This window comes from Microcebus murinus, chromosome 6 (genome assembly GCF_040939455.1).
Source record: "Microcebus murinus isolate Inina chromosome 6, M.murinus_Inina_mat1.0, whole genome shotgun sequence".
Taxonomy (NCBI): Eukaryota; Metazoa; Chordata; class Mammalia; order Primates; family Cheirogaleidae; genus Microcebus; species Microcebus murinus.
In genome coordinates, this window is record NC_134109.1 from 56,335,167 (window position 1) to 56,350,309 (window position 15,143).

Consider the following 15,143-nt stretch of genomic DNA (forward strand, 5'->3'; position numbering starts at 1 on the left):
TAATCATAAGGGCTCATAGAAGGGAGGAAGGGAGGCAGGGTAGACAGAGGCATGTGATGACAGAGGAGAAGGAGGGAGAGAGAGGATGGAAGGCGCTGTGTTGCTGGCTTTGAAGGAGGATGGGCTCATGAGCCAAGGAATGCAGGTGGCCTCTAGAAGCTAGAAAAGGCCAGGAAATATTAATAGATTCTCCCCTAAAGCCTCCAGAAGAAACACAGCCCTGCCAACATATTTTAGGACTTCTGACTTCCAGAACTGTCAAAGAATACATGATGTTTTAAACCATTGAGTTTGTGGTCATTTGTTACAGCAGCAATAGGAAACTAATGCACCTTCCATGTGGCCATTCAGGAATCCAGTCTCCTTTCATTTTATGATGCCGTCTGATACTAGGGCCTTGGAATCTAATCTGCTGCATTTATCCAGTGGGTAGAGAAAGAGCATAAAGGATGGCACATGGGAGATTTTTATGGAGCAGGGTAGTAAGTGGCAATGCAATTTCTATTCCTATCTCATTGTTTTCACCCATACCAAGATGTCATATTGACCAAAATTTCCCTTTAGGTGTTATTGTTACCAGCTGCACCTTGAATCCCTCAGTTCTTTTTTGAAGAATATAAGTGAGCAACAAAGAATGCATTGCAAGCAGAGAGAGTTTACTGAAGTGAAAGTACGCTCTTGAAACTTAAGAGTGGGCAGACGTCTGAGCCGATTGTGGCCCCAGGTTTTCTGCGTCACCTGTTTTCTCCTGTCTGGCCTCTCCTCCTCCTTTATGACGTCTCTTCCCTTTATTTTCTTTCTTTCTTTACTTTTTTTTCAAGAGAGAGTCTCACTCTGTCACCTGGGCTAGAGTGCAGTGGCGTCATTACAGCTCACAGCAAACTCAAACCCTTGGGCTCATGTGATCCTCCTGCCTCAGTCTCCCGAGTAGCTGGGACTACAGGTATGCACTACCACGCCGGGCTAATTTTTTCTATTTTTAGTTGTCCAGCTAATTAATTAATTAATTTCTCTCTTCCTCCCTCCCTCGCTCCCTCCCTCCCTCCCTCCCTCCCTCCCTCCCTCCCTCCCTCCCTCCCTCCCTTCCTTCCTTCCTTCCTTCCTTCCTTCCTTCCTTCCTTCCTTCCTTCCTTCCTTCCTTCCCTTTGTTTCTTTATTCCCTTTCTTTCCTTCTTTTCTTTTTTAGTAGAGATGGGGTCTGGCTCTTGCTCAGGCTGATCTGTAACTTCTGAACTCAAGGGATTCTCTGCCTCAGCCTCCCAGAGTGCTAGGATTACAGGTGTGAGCCACTGCACATGGACCCCCTTGTTTTCTTGGCCAATGGGGATGTCATCTCCTTCCTGCCATGGGGTGGGGGAGTTTTTCACCTCATATGGTTGGGTGTCCAAAGCCTACTAAGCAGAGGTAAACTGTAATGTCATATAATGTGCCTTGTGTTGTTTGTTTCTTGTGACCCTTGTGGTTACTTTTATTTTGTTATTGTTACAGTATGTTCTCTTAGTCAGCATCCTGTTTGTTCACACTGCCCTCTGTCCTCCTTTGCTCATGTATTAGTTTCTTACCTGTGTTAACATTATGATCCCCTTATCCACTGAATACTTTTCTCTATGTCATTATAAGATACTCCTGGCCATGCAGCAGCTCATGCTAGACATCTGGTAGTCATTTTTTGACACTTCCCTTTTGCCTCGCCCCTCATATCCAGTCTGTCACTGAGTCCCCGTGATTCTACCTGAGCTCAAGTCCATAACTTTTGTCCATCTCCACTGCCACCACCCCTCATGCAAATAGCCATGTAGCTATACCCAGTATAGTTCTGCACCCAGGAAAAACATGAAGCCTATCTGGAGCAGGTAGCCTGTTGTTTGCCATGGATACCAAACTAAGTTGATGGTTATTATCTCTTCATCATCTCTATTATCTGATATTGAATTTTAAATCATTACCTAGTTTTTCAAATGCTGAATATTATGAGGTCAGCATAAGGTGTTTTCCTCATTTTAAAAGAGAAGCTAAAAGTCTATAGTCATCCCAAGCTCCCTGAGGTGAAGGTAAAGAATAATAAAAAAGATGCCACACATGTCTCTAATGGTAAAATAACTTGACTAATATGAGTCAGAAAGCCTGAGGCAGAAGTAAGGCTCAAATTTGAATAATTAAGCTCATGATCTTTATGAGAAATAACTTTGCCTTTATTTCTCGGCACTATTGATGAGCTGTGTTAGGCCATTAGCATCAGTCTTGCTTACTGCTTTCTCCAATGTGGAGAAAGTTAACACCAAGGGAACATATGAGTAGATGTTGTGAGCCTTGAAATATTCCTTTGCCACACTTACCAAATGAGTTCAATCTGAATACCAGATGGTGCTACCTCATTTGTAGTTTTACAAATATGCAATTCTTTTAAAAGAAGAAATAGGGATCATATTGGTCCCAGAAATATGTAAAAATTATTATATTTTGCTACAATATTGATTCACCCTTTCATTTATTATAGCATATGCTTTAAAATTCTTTATAATACTTTGCTTAAAATATCCCCATGTTTTTCATGTTATAAAATAATGTATTCATACCAAAACATTTAGAAAATATAGATAAATAAAAATAGCACCATACTAAACCAGCAACTGTTAAACTATTTGGAGCACAACCTTTCTAGACATATATTGATCCATCCTTCTCAAGAGCTTAACTTTGAAAATGTTCTACCTGTACCCAAGAAGCCATACTGAACACAAGTTTTCTTTAGACTTTATGATCTTCTTATCAAAGACTTTTCTACACTTCATTATAAGATACTACTTAGATTGCTCCTCCTAGATATCTGGTAGTCATTTTTGTTACCTCCCACTTCCCTCAACTCCCACATCCAATCTGTTACCAAGTCCTATTGATTCTACCTGTCTTCATGTGCTTCATCTCCACTGTTACCATGCACCTGCTTACTGGCCCATTCACATATTTATTCTTATTCATTATCACCTTCCTAATAACTGCTTGACCTTTAGATTCTATTTTTTTTAATGTCATTTCTTCCAAAAAAGCTTTCCTGATAAAGCCATCCAGACAAGGTTTGGTTTGCCTCTGTTTGTTTTCTTAGCATTGCATACTTATCTGTATTATACCACTTTGTGCCACAGTATTATGTCCTACTTACTTGTCCATATTCCTCACTAGGATATTAGGGCTTAGCACAGTGCCTGCTCCTAGAAGGTGATTGAGGCACATTACTGAGTGGATGAATGAACAATAGTAGGAAAGAAGGTCGAATGGGTAAATGGGTTCCATTTTGGCTTCTGAGAGCCTTATTGATTTTTGAATAAAGTAGGGATATCGAAACACATTGATTTTTGAAGTGGTAGTATTATGGGGGACAACTTGAAAAGAAATGAGATAAACTTAAGAGTGCTGCTAGGAGATTTTTGCTGTGATCTAAAGGTGAAGTCATGAGAACATTGACCTGGACTGTTGTGCTATGGGGAATAGGAAGGTATGAACTTGAGGACCTCAAATGAAGAAGCAAAGGAACTGCTATGGTCACTTTGAGGTTAAATGGTACACATACAGTTGTCAGGGGTCTATTGTAAATGGCCCACAGAGGCCATTCTGAGAGGAAGGGTGATGGTTAAGTTGGAAAGACACGTTAAAAAAGGTGGAAGTTCCCTAAAGCTAGCCCTTTCCTTTCCCACCATATGCTCTTCAGTAATAGTGTCACTTAGTTGAAATTTCTGGCCTGGTTACATGAACTACTTTCCCAGGGGGAGGGGCTCTGACTGGCCCTCTGAGGAAACTTGTTTAACCATGTGTCTATTTTTCAAAGTGCTGCTCTTCAGTTTGCTTAGTTTGCTCAACTTTGGTCTAGTTGCAGGAGTAATAAAAGGAACAGCACATAACACAATCTGTCATCTAAAAGTTGGAAAACAGAGCCAGGAGGTTAATTCTTGGTGTTTGTAAATACTGAGAAAACATTCCAAAAACAACATATGTGCTTGTATGTAGGTTATGCAATGGATCGTAATTATATACTTCCATGATAATGCAATTAAACATTTCTGAATAAAAAGTAGAAAACGATGTCAACATAGAGCCACAATGCATGAGCACATGTTTAAAGTCTGCTTACTGTATTCAAGGTATTGCATATAGGGATGTGAGTGCAAAGGGGTATAACAAATAGTCTTCGCTCTCGGGGAGTTTATACTTTGGATGAGGAAATAAGCTGTATCCATGAAAGTGATTAAACATACAAGAGTGACTAATGTATAGGTGTATGATTACTTGCTCTGGGTTTTAGGTAATAAGTCAACTCAAGGACAAGTAAGCAACATGGAGGAATTTATTGTAAGGAGACAAAAGCATATCACAAGAGCAGAAATGCAGCAGGGCCTCAAACAAAGGAGCTGGAAAACCTGCAAAGTCACTACTTCCTTTTTTACTTTTCTACTCCTCCATCCTCTGACACATTTTCTGAGATACTCCAGAGGCCCCAGGTTTGCATGTTTCTGACTGGTTACTTAATTTCAATTCAAATTTTCAGTGCAAGAAATCTGATTATGCTAATTTGATTAAGCATCCACCCTTAGTTCAACTAACCATGATTTGCAGTGATTATGTAATACAGATAAAGCTGTCAGGGCTCAGAGAGACCATTTTTAGAGAAGGCACCCATAGTGTAAATATTTTGTTTCGGGGTATTTGTCCTTATTTTACCACCAGTGGGCATGGCTGAACCTCTGAGATTTCAGCTGGATAAAAAGTATTCCTGGGTTGTAAAAATAATGAGGACCTGTCATAACAACTTCTGATTTGGTCAGAATTTCTATTTGGTACTGGAGATTTTTCTATTGAATGGCTGTTTGCACACACATTAATCACAGCTATGCTTGGTTATAATGTCACTCTGCCATTTGTCATATTAACTAAAAGTTATACTTTTCTTTCTTGTATTTCAGAGTTTCCTCTGGAGAAAAAAAGTCTTTGTGGGATAGTGTAGGATTATATCTTTGTTAATAAGTTAACTTATATTACGTATAATAGACAGAAACCTAGCATTGAGGACAGGTCTGCAAATGTTCAGTAGAACTCTTAAATTCTATCGCTTATGTGCAATATAATTTAAGAGCTCTCCCCCAATTTTAAATTATTTACATTCTCCCTTGTAGTCAGTTTATTTCAATGTGCTAAGGAAATACCTGAAAATATTGGTAGGAAATATCAAAAAATGCAGTTCGTCTAAAACACTTTCCGTGAGTTTCATGAGACAAGTGTACATTATGGCAGTGCACTACAGAGGATATGGAAATGTTCACTACAGCTCAGATGGCTTGAACTGGACTCTGTGAAAAGATCTTGAACAGTTTTTAAAACTATCCTTGGCATAATATTGATAAGGAGGTAATATGTATAGTAAAGTGGCATTTGTTCAAATTTGCTTTTGAGAAGAATTCATTTACTGATATTATGTTAGTTCCTTTACTTCTTTGCTAGTTAATTACTTAAATAGAGACAGCCAAACTTTTATCAGGAGAGCTTGTGAGAAATACTGAGTATGGTTTCATGTAAGGCACTTAGGCTATATTGATTCTTTAGTATTAGGTTAAAAAAAAATGAAAAGTCAGGATAAATTAAAAATAGAAAACAATCACAATTCAAGGTGTCACCGAGAAAAGTCTCAAATAACTTTTTAGAAAATTCCAATAGGGAATTTTTAAAGTAGAGAAGACTTTTATGTCTGTGTGTTCAGAAATAAAGTCAAGCTATCCATCTCATCTTTAAATGAAATTTCGAATTAGTGAAAAGCTGTTAACTATAGGGTGTATATTTGTTAATACAATGAGATTTCTAGTGTAAGGGAGTGTTTTTCCTCCACAATAGCTGTCTGGTGAGTGAAGCTGATGGAACTCACTGTAAAAGTAAGACCTCAATTTATCGTCTCAATGATAGCAAGTTAGCTCTTTTCAGTGCACTGACGTGGATATAAGGTTTGGCATGTGACTTGCCTACTTTTCAGATTAGTGGGGAGATTCAGAAGAGCTATAGGAGCAATTGATCGTCTGACTTAGCATCAATGCCTGAAGCCTGAGCTATAGCTCAGCATCTTTCTGGTGTCACTGGGACACTTGCTGATGGCATCCTTCATTCATTCATAGGTAACACTTTTGTTAAGAATCTAGCAGTGGCTCAATACATATATGTCAAGTAAGCTGGATGTGCGTTGATTTAGGACTTTGACATGGTAGATTTAATCACAACAAAAGCTATCTAAGATGGCCTGTGAAAAGGCTTCTAAGTCTCAAAAATTCACTGTTGTCTAGATTTTAGAGTTTAGCTCTCACTCTGCTTCTAATTTACTATATTGTGGGTAATTCACACAACGGCTTTGTCTCAGTTGAAACTTTGTGAAAACAGTTAAATTTGTTTTATTCTTAAATATTTGTGGTATACTTATGCTTGAATTCACCCCATGTATTGTATACATATTAATACCATGTGCCAGGCATTTTGTTATATTCTCTGGGTACAAAAAATGTGTTTAATATAAGATATTGTCCTTTCGTTCAAAAGAGTTTGTGGTCTGATAGTGAAATTGAGATGTATAAAATTGCAGTAATACCTGGGAGAATGTGATAAATGTATATATAACAAAATTACATTTAGCTATACCACAAATATTTAAGAATAAAACAAATTTAACTGTTTATAGTTTTATATAATAAAGATTCTCCCAATGCCATTTTTTATATGATTTTAAATTTTCTTGGCTGTTTTAGCAGTAAGCCATAGGGAGAGCCTGTGTGTGCACACATGAGCATGTGTGTTTATACTCGTGAGCTATGTCTACTGCCTTGAAGGATGTTATGTGTGGTGTAGGAGAAATCAGAAGACCTGGATATTATTCTCTCTCTTTGACTTTCTGTGTGATATTGGGCTTATCAGTAAATGTCTCTGGACATTGTAAATTGAGGATACAGATACCTTTCCTGGGCAAAGGATTGTTCTCTAGGTCAAATGATTGATCAGAAACAGTATTTTATAAATAATAAAGCCACACACAGTAACTGTAAGGAATTATTTTTCCTTTGATTTAAGGTATTTTCTCTAATTCTTATGTGAGTATTTAAATATTATAAAGATGAGTTGCCTTATGATGATAAAATAGTTTGCTCTGAACAGATTAAAAAGCCATAAGTGTTTTTAATTGCCTTTAATTCTTCATGGCATGTACATTCTCATTCTTAATGGCTGAAAATTAATTTGCATCCTTACACAATGTCATATTGTGGCTCTTTGATATATTTGCAGAAATTGTTTGACAAAGCTTAAGATGCATAAAGATTTTTTATGTGCATATTAATAACCAATTATAAGTATGACCCAAATTTCAAAATTTTTACATCCTGCCTTATTCCCAAAAGATAATCGTATATAGCTTTCACATAATGACTAAAATACTGGACTTGGTTAAAATAAAATTAATTTTTATAAGTGAAAAGGTTTATAAGTTTTAGGTCAAGGACAACTACTCCTTAGCAATTCTTTGTTATGCATGGATTTGACTTGGCACAAAGTTCTTCAGAGTGAGAGAAGAGACACTTTCCCTGGGCCCCTTTGCACTGCAGTCTGATTTTCCTGACCTGCTGGGAGAAAAGACTGATTAGGATGTCCATAGACTTCTTTGTGGGGTTTTCTTTTAAAATTGCTATATAAGTATTATTATTTTAGACTCTATAGAGAAAAAAAAAGTTTATTCTAATAAGCTAGAGAGATTAAGCAGGAGGCTGGGTTATAAATTGGAGAAGTCAAAAGACAACTGGGAGAGGTAATGAACAGGTGAATTTGGGGCTGGCTGGGAGAGAAGGCACCTTCTGGCCCTCAGTGTTGAGATGGAGGGATATGGTGCTGAGGGCCAAGAGTGCTGTCAAGTCTGTCATGCTATGGGGTAAATGAAAATCATCTTTCCTTAGTAGGAACCATCCATTTAGGAAAGGAAGTAGTTAAATGGTACCAGTATGATATTTAAGAAAGCAATTTATACCTTTAATCTGAGAGAGGCAAACTAGGATAGGTGAGAAAAGATGCTTGACTAAGCAGTCAGGAGTTATTTGGGAGCAACTGTATGGGGTAAAACAAAGATATTTATTTTATTTTATTTTTATTTTTTTATTTTTTATTTTTGAGACAGAGTCTCACTTTGTTGCCCGGGCTAGAGTGAGTGCCGTGGCGTCAGCCTGGCTCACAGCAACCTCAATCTCCGGGACTCAGCGATCCTACTGCCTCAGCCTCCCGAGTAGCTGGGACTACAGGCATGCACCACCATGCCCGGCTAATTTTTTGTATATATATTTTTAGTTGGTCAATTAATTTATTTCTATTTTTGGTAGAGACGGGGTCTCGCTCAGGCTGGTTTCGAACTCCTGACCTTGAGCAATCCGCCCGCCTCGGCCTCCCAAAGTGCTAGGATTACAGGCGTGAGCCACCATGCCCGGCAAACAAAGATATTAATCGGCTTTTTTTTGTTGCATTTTATATGTTTGCCTCTCCCTAGCAAGGGTTAGAGGTATGCCCTTCCCCTCCACAGTGCTCACCACATCCCTCAGATGTGGATCTACCCCACCAACCCCCGAATCCCTGGTGAACACTACCACCATTCAGGCACCATAGTGTTAATCAGTCAGTACCAATTTGATGGCAAGTACACGTGGGGCCCATTTTTCCTATCTTGTGTCACCTCACTTTCGATAATGGGCTCAAGCTCAATCCAGGATAATATAAGCGGTGGTAGCTCACTGTCGTTTCTTAGAATTGAGTGATATTCCATTGTAAACATATACCAAATTTTAATAATCCACTCATGAATTGACAGGCACTTGGCAAGGACGTGCCTGTCAATTGGAATATTAATTGGCTTTTAAGGGAGAAGCTTTCAAACATTTTCAGCAACAAACATTTTTTCCAATTGAAATTGAAGTCTTACATGGCTCCCACCTTCCCTCTGCACCCTGTTCATTTATGAAAATAAATCAAAGCAGAGCTGCTACAGTTTGAAGTAGGCTTGGGTCAAAGCCTCATCTGATTGTCATTCCTACTGTGGCCCCTTAAGTAACCTCTCGGAGCATGAGGGTTACACAGACCACGGATTAAAAACCACTACTTCAAGTTACAAAGGAAAGCAAGTGCTTAGACTGACAGAGCCAAATTATCTTAGTGTATATTGGTGTTGGCTTTTCTTTTAAATTTTCTCTAATATGGGAATTCTGCATTTGAGCAGAAATTAGATGTTGATCAAAGTATCTGATTATTAGAATAGGAAATAATGTAGAATATCTAAACAAGTTCATTCTATATTTTCTACATCTAAGAAAATCCTGAGCATTTTTTTTTTGAAAACAGGCACATATGAATCATTGGTGGCAGCCATACAAAATTTAGAAACAGCGTTTTGGAGCACTTGGTATTTTACAGCTCAGCCTTGAAACATTTAATACATCTTTCTGTCCAGCCAACCTTTAGCACAATAACTTGCACATGCTATAAATGATTTTTTAAAAAAATTTATTTTATTGTGGTTAGAATGCAATATGGAATCTACTGTCAATAAATTTCTGTGTACAATACAATATTGTTGACTACAGGTATAATGTTCTACAGTTCAGCAGATTTCTAGAACTTATTTGCCTTGCTTGATGGAAACTTTACGTCCTTTGATTAGTAATTCCTCATTGCCTCCTCCCCCCAGTCCCTGGCAACCACCATTCTACTTTTTGATTCTATGAATTTGACCACTTTAGATGCCTCATATAAATGGAATCATGCAATATTGATCTTTCTGTGACTGGCTTATTTTACTTAGCATAATGTCCTCAAAGTTCATTTCTGTTGTCACATATTGCAGTTTTCTGCTTTTTAAAGGCTGAATGGCATTATACTTATGTATATATTACACTTTCTTTATTCTTCTGTCAATGAACATTTAGGTTGTTTACATCTCTTGGCTATTATGAATAGTGCTGCAATGAACATGGGAGTGCTAATATCTCTTTGGGATTATGATTTCAATTATTTTGGATAAATACCCAGAAGTATGATTGCTGGATAATATGGTAAATTTATTTTTAAGTTTTTGAGGAACCAACATACTGTTTTCCATAGTGATTGTGTCATTTTGCAACTTCATCAACAATATGCAAAGGTTCCAATTTCTCCACATCCCTGCCGGTATTTGTTGTCTTTTGTTTTTGTGATAGTAGTCATCCTAACAGGTGTGAGATGATCTATCACTGTGGTTTTTTATTGATACATAATGTTTTACGTATTTATGGTATACGTGTGAGTATTTATTACATCCATAGAATGTGTAATGATCAAGTAAGGGTATTCCAACACCCTGACTATTTATCATTTCTATATGTTGAGAACATTTCAAGTCCTCCACTAGGCTAGTACAACAATACATTGTTGCTAACTATAGTCATCCTACTCTGCTATTGAATATTAGAACTTATTTCTTCTATTTAAGTATATGTTTATACCCATTAACCAACCTCTCTTCATTCCCCCCTCCCACCCACAAACTCTTTCCAGCCTCTGGAATCTGTTATTTTATTCTCTACCTCCATGAGATCAACTTTTTTAGCTCTCATGTGTGAGTAAGAACATGTGGTATTTGTCCCTCTGTGCCTGGCTTGTTTCACTTAACATAATGACCTCCAGTTCTATGCATGTTGCTGCAAATGACATGATTTCCTTCTTTTTTATGGTTGAATAATATCCCATTGTGTTTATATACCACATTTTATTTATCCATTCATCCACTGATGTAGGTTGATTCCATATCTTTGCTATTGTGAATAGTGCTGCAATAAACATGGAAGTGCAGGTATTCCTTTGATATACAGATTTATTTTTCTTTGGATAAATACCCAGTAGTGGGATTGCTGGATGGTATGGTAGTTCTATTTTTAGTTTTTTGTGAAATATCCATACCATACTATTCTCCATAGTGGATGTCCTAACTCACATTTCTCCCAACAATGTGTGAGAGTGTGAGAGTTCCCTTTTCTCTGTAGCCTTACCAGCATCTGTTATCTTTTTGTCTTCTTAATAATAGCCATTATAATTGGTGTGAGATGATATATCTCATTCTAGTTTTTGCATTTCCCTGATGAATAATGTGATGTTAAGCATTTTTCATATACCTATTGGCCATTTGTATGTCTTCTTTTGAGAAATGTCTATTTATGTCTGTTGCCCACTTTTTAGTGGGATTATTATTATTTTTTTATTCTTGAGTTGTTTGAATCCTTGTATATTCTCGATATTAGTCCCTTGTTAATTGAATAATTTGCAAATATTTCCTTCAATTCAATAGGTTGTCTCTTTAGTCCATTGATTGCTTCCCTTGCTGTGCAAAAGCTTTTTAGTTTAATATATGAGGGCTGTCCGGAAAGTATCCAGCCATGTAATATGAAAAATTATATTAACAATGGCTGGATACTTTCCAGACAGCCCTCTTAGTCCCATTTGTCTATTTTTGTTTTTGCTGTGTCTGTGCTTTTGAGGTTTTAGCCATAAAATCTTCCCCTGACCAATGTCCTGAAGTGTTTTACCTGTATTTTCTTCTAATAGTTTTATAGTTTGACACTGGGCTGTGCCCAACCCTCAGGCTGAATTTGGGTTGTTCATGTTGGTGTTATTGGTAGCTGCAATGGGTTGGGTTGGGCAGGCTAATCCCTGTAACAGAGTGTTGGGTATTGTCCTAAGTGTGCTTATAGGAGCTCGGTTTCCCCTGTCCCTTCTTGGCTGGGTGGCAGCTGCATGCCATATCACCTTGAACTCAGCCTGAGGCTGAGGCACTGGCTAGCCATTAAACTCCCAAAATGGTGCCATAGGCCTGTGACCAGACAGAATGGGGCCCCTTCCAGGCAAACAGCTTGGGCAAGATGTTGGGGGGAGTGTGGTCCACTTGCATCTTGTTCTCACTGTAGCCCATAGCAGGATGGTGGGAATTGTCCTAGGAGTATGTAGGAGAGCTTGGGCTCCTCTGTCCCTCCTCAGATGGGCAGGGCTATTGCTGTGTCAACCCAAACTCAGCCTGAGGGTGGGGTACTGCCCAGCATTAAACTCCTAGAGTGACATTTTAGACCTGTGACCAGAGATGGTGGGGCCCCTTCTAGGCAAACAGCATAGGCAAGATGGGGGGGAGAGTGCCATCTGCTCGTGTCTCAGTGTCACAGCAGCCATAGCAGAGCAGTGGGACTTGTCCTAGGAGTACATAGGAAAGCTTGAGCCCCCCACATCCCTTCTCAGCTGGGTGGGGCCACAACTGCATCAGCCTGAACTCAGCCTGCAGCAGTGTGCTTCCCAGCTTTAAATTCCCAAAATGGCACCTTGAGCCTGTGACCAGAGAGGGTGGGGCCCTTCTCAGGCATGTTACACTGGCAGGAACCTATAGGGAGTGCAGTTCATTTGAGACTCAGTCCCACAGCAGCTGGCTGCAGGATGGTGGACACGCTCCCAGATGCATGCTGGAAAGCTTGGTTTCCCTGCCCCTCTGCAGCCAGGTGGGGTCTGCAGCCATGTCAGCCCAAATTCACCCTGAGGGTTGGGCACAGCCCAGTGTCAAACTCTCAAAATGACAACTTGGATCTGCAGCTGGAAAGGCTGGGGACCCTCCCACGCAAGTAGTGTGGGTGAGAAACTGTGGAAAATGTTGTCTGCTTATGTCTCAGTCTCAACAGCAGCCACAGCAAGGCAGTGGGGACCTTCCCAGGGATGTGTGGGAGTGCCCAGGCTCCTCTATCCCTCCTCGGAACCGTGCACTGGCTGCACGTGCACCCACGGTTCCCAAGTATCTGGGCTCTCAGAATGGCACCTGGCTCATGCTGCTTTAGACTTGGATGCCCTTGGGATTCCATGTGGGTTCCCTTTCTGGAGTGACATTTCTGTGCAATCTCTAAGAAGCTCCCTCTGGTAGGCCTTAGACCTGTGTGGGTCAGGGGGTTCTCTCATAGCCAAGATCATAAAAGCGTGTCTTGGTGAGTGGAGTCCTGGGGGCTTCTCTCTTACTGTTTTCCTATGTCCAGAAGCTGCTCTCGACTATTAGCCAGTCCCTGGCCAGGTTGTTGCCCTGAACCTTCTCCTTACACATCTTTGATGCTTCCCATCACTTCCCTGGTGAGTCTTAGCATTCTCTCCTAGACAATCCATTCAGAATGTGAGAATCTGCTTATTATTTTGGTTCCTCTCCACGGATGAGGCATATAGTACTTGTATCTAGTCAGCCATCTTAATCCTATCTTGGACTCCTCCCCCTTTTTAAAAATTTCAGCATATTATGGGGGGTACAAATGTTTAGGTTACGTGTGTTGCCCTTGCCCCCCTGCCCCCTTTGAGTCAGAACTTCAAGCGTGTCCATCCCCTAGATGGTGCGCATGGCACTCATAATGTATGTGTATTCCCATACCCATTAATGTGTGCTTTTTGAATGAATTGAATGCACAGTGCTTTAAACTTGATATTTACAGCAATTGAACCAATGCAAACAAATGAAAATTACTAACATCTTGGTACTTCAAGTTACTATAATAGCTGGGAAAATTTTGATTTTGAAGATGTATTAACATAATTCATTTTAGAATCTTTAAAAGTTAATAATCAGAAGAGATACACTTCATTAGGAATTGGGAAACCCAGATCCTATTTTTTTTATTTCATACTAAATTTTACAACTTATTAGTCTTTTCCATTTTCTATCAATAAAATGGAGTAATAATCATTTCTCTTATATATATCAGAGATATTTACTATATAAATGAACATACACATTAGATAATATATCTGCAAGTTATTAGGATTTAAAAAAATTTAGAACCAATCATTATGCTAAGGTTAACATATTTTAAAGACTGCCTCTGCCTACCAGTCTAATTATAACAGATGTGTTCAAAATGCCGTTTATAAAAGAAACGTAAGCTAGGTTGAAAATTTTAGACTGTTTAACTTAATATAAAAAATTCATTGTGTTTCACCAAATAAATAATATTGACTAAAAGTTGGGAGTGTTTTAATTATACAGTTATTAAATCATTATGTAGCATAGGTTTTTTTTTTTTTTTTTTTTTTTTTTCGGAAGCTATTCCTGACTTGTATAACTATTTTAAAAAAGAGTCTTTGGTGTAAAAGAATGATGAAGCAACTCAATTTTACTAATGTAGAATTTAGGGAGGGGTATAAAGAATTATTTTATTTCTAATATTGAATGGACAAGGGAGAGATCAAATAATAAATTTTAAATTATTTCAGTTTTCATGCTGAATCAATGTTTGCTACTGCTGAAATTTTTCTTGAGTAATTTTGGTTTGGAGAAAATTAGAATTGATTTATTTGTAATGTAGAATTCAGAATAGAAACAAGTAGAGGCCATGCTGAATAAAAAACTAAAATATAGATTTCTTGTCCCAATATTTATTTATTTATTTTTTTTATTATTTTTTTTCTTCTGCCACATTCTTCACATTTGTATAGTCCCAATATTTAAAAGACATCACTTTTTTTTTTTTTTCTTTTTTTTTTTTTTTTTTTTTTTGAGACAGAGTCTCACTTTGTTGCCCGGGCTAGAGTGAGTGCCGTGGCGTCAGCCTAGCTCACAGCAACCTCAAACTCCTGGGCTCGAGTGATCCTTCTGCCTCAGCCTCCCGGGTAGCTGGGACTACAGGCATGCGCCACCATGCCCGGCTAATTTTTTATATATATATATATCAGTTGGCCAATTAATTTCTTTCTATTTATAGTAGAGACGGGGTCTCGCTCAGGCTGGTTTTGAACTCCTGACCTTGAGCAATCCGCCCGCCTCGGCCTCCCAAGAGCTAGGATTACAGGCGTGAGCCACAGCGCCCGGCCTAAGACATCACTTTTAAAGAAAGAAGTGAACTGTGGTTAACCTAATATCTTATCTGGGTGGATATGAATGATATCTATAGTGTAGCAAGAAAAACTTGATACCCATATGTGCCCAGATAGAATCAAAGAATTCAATAAAACTCCAATAAAATGCCAGACCATTCTATCTTTTAGGTATGTTTAGGAATTGAAATACCATCAAAAGAATTCGATTCTGCCTGCAGTGAACCAGTTATTCCTAC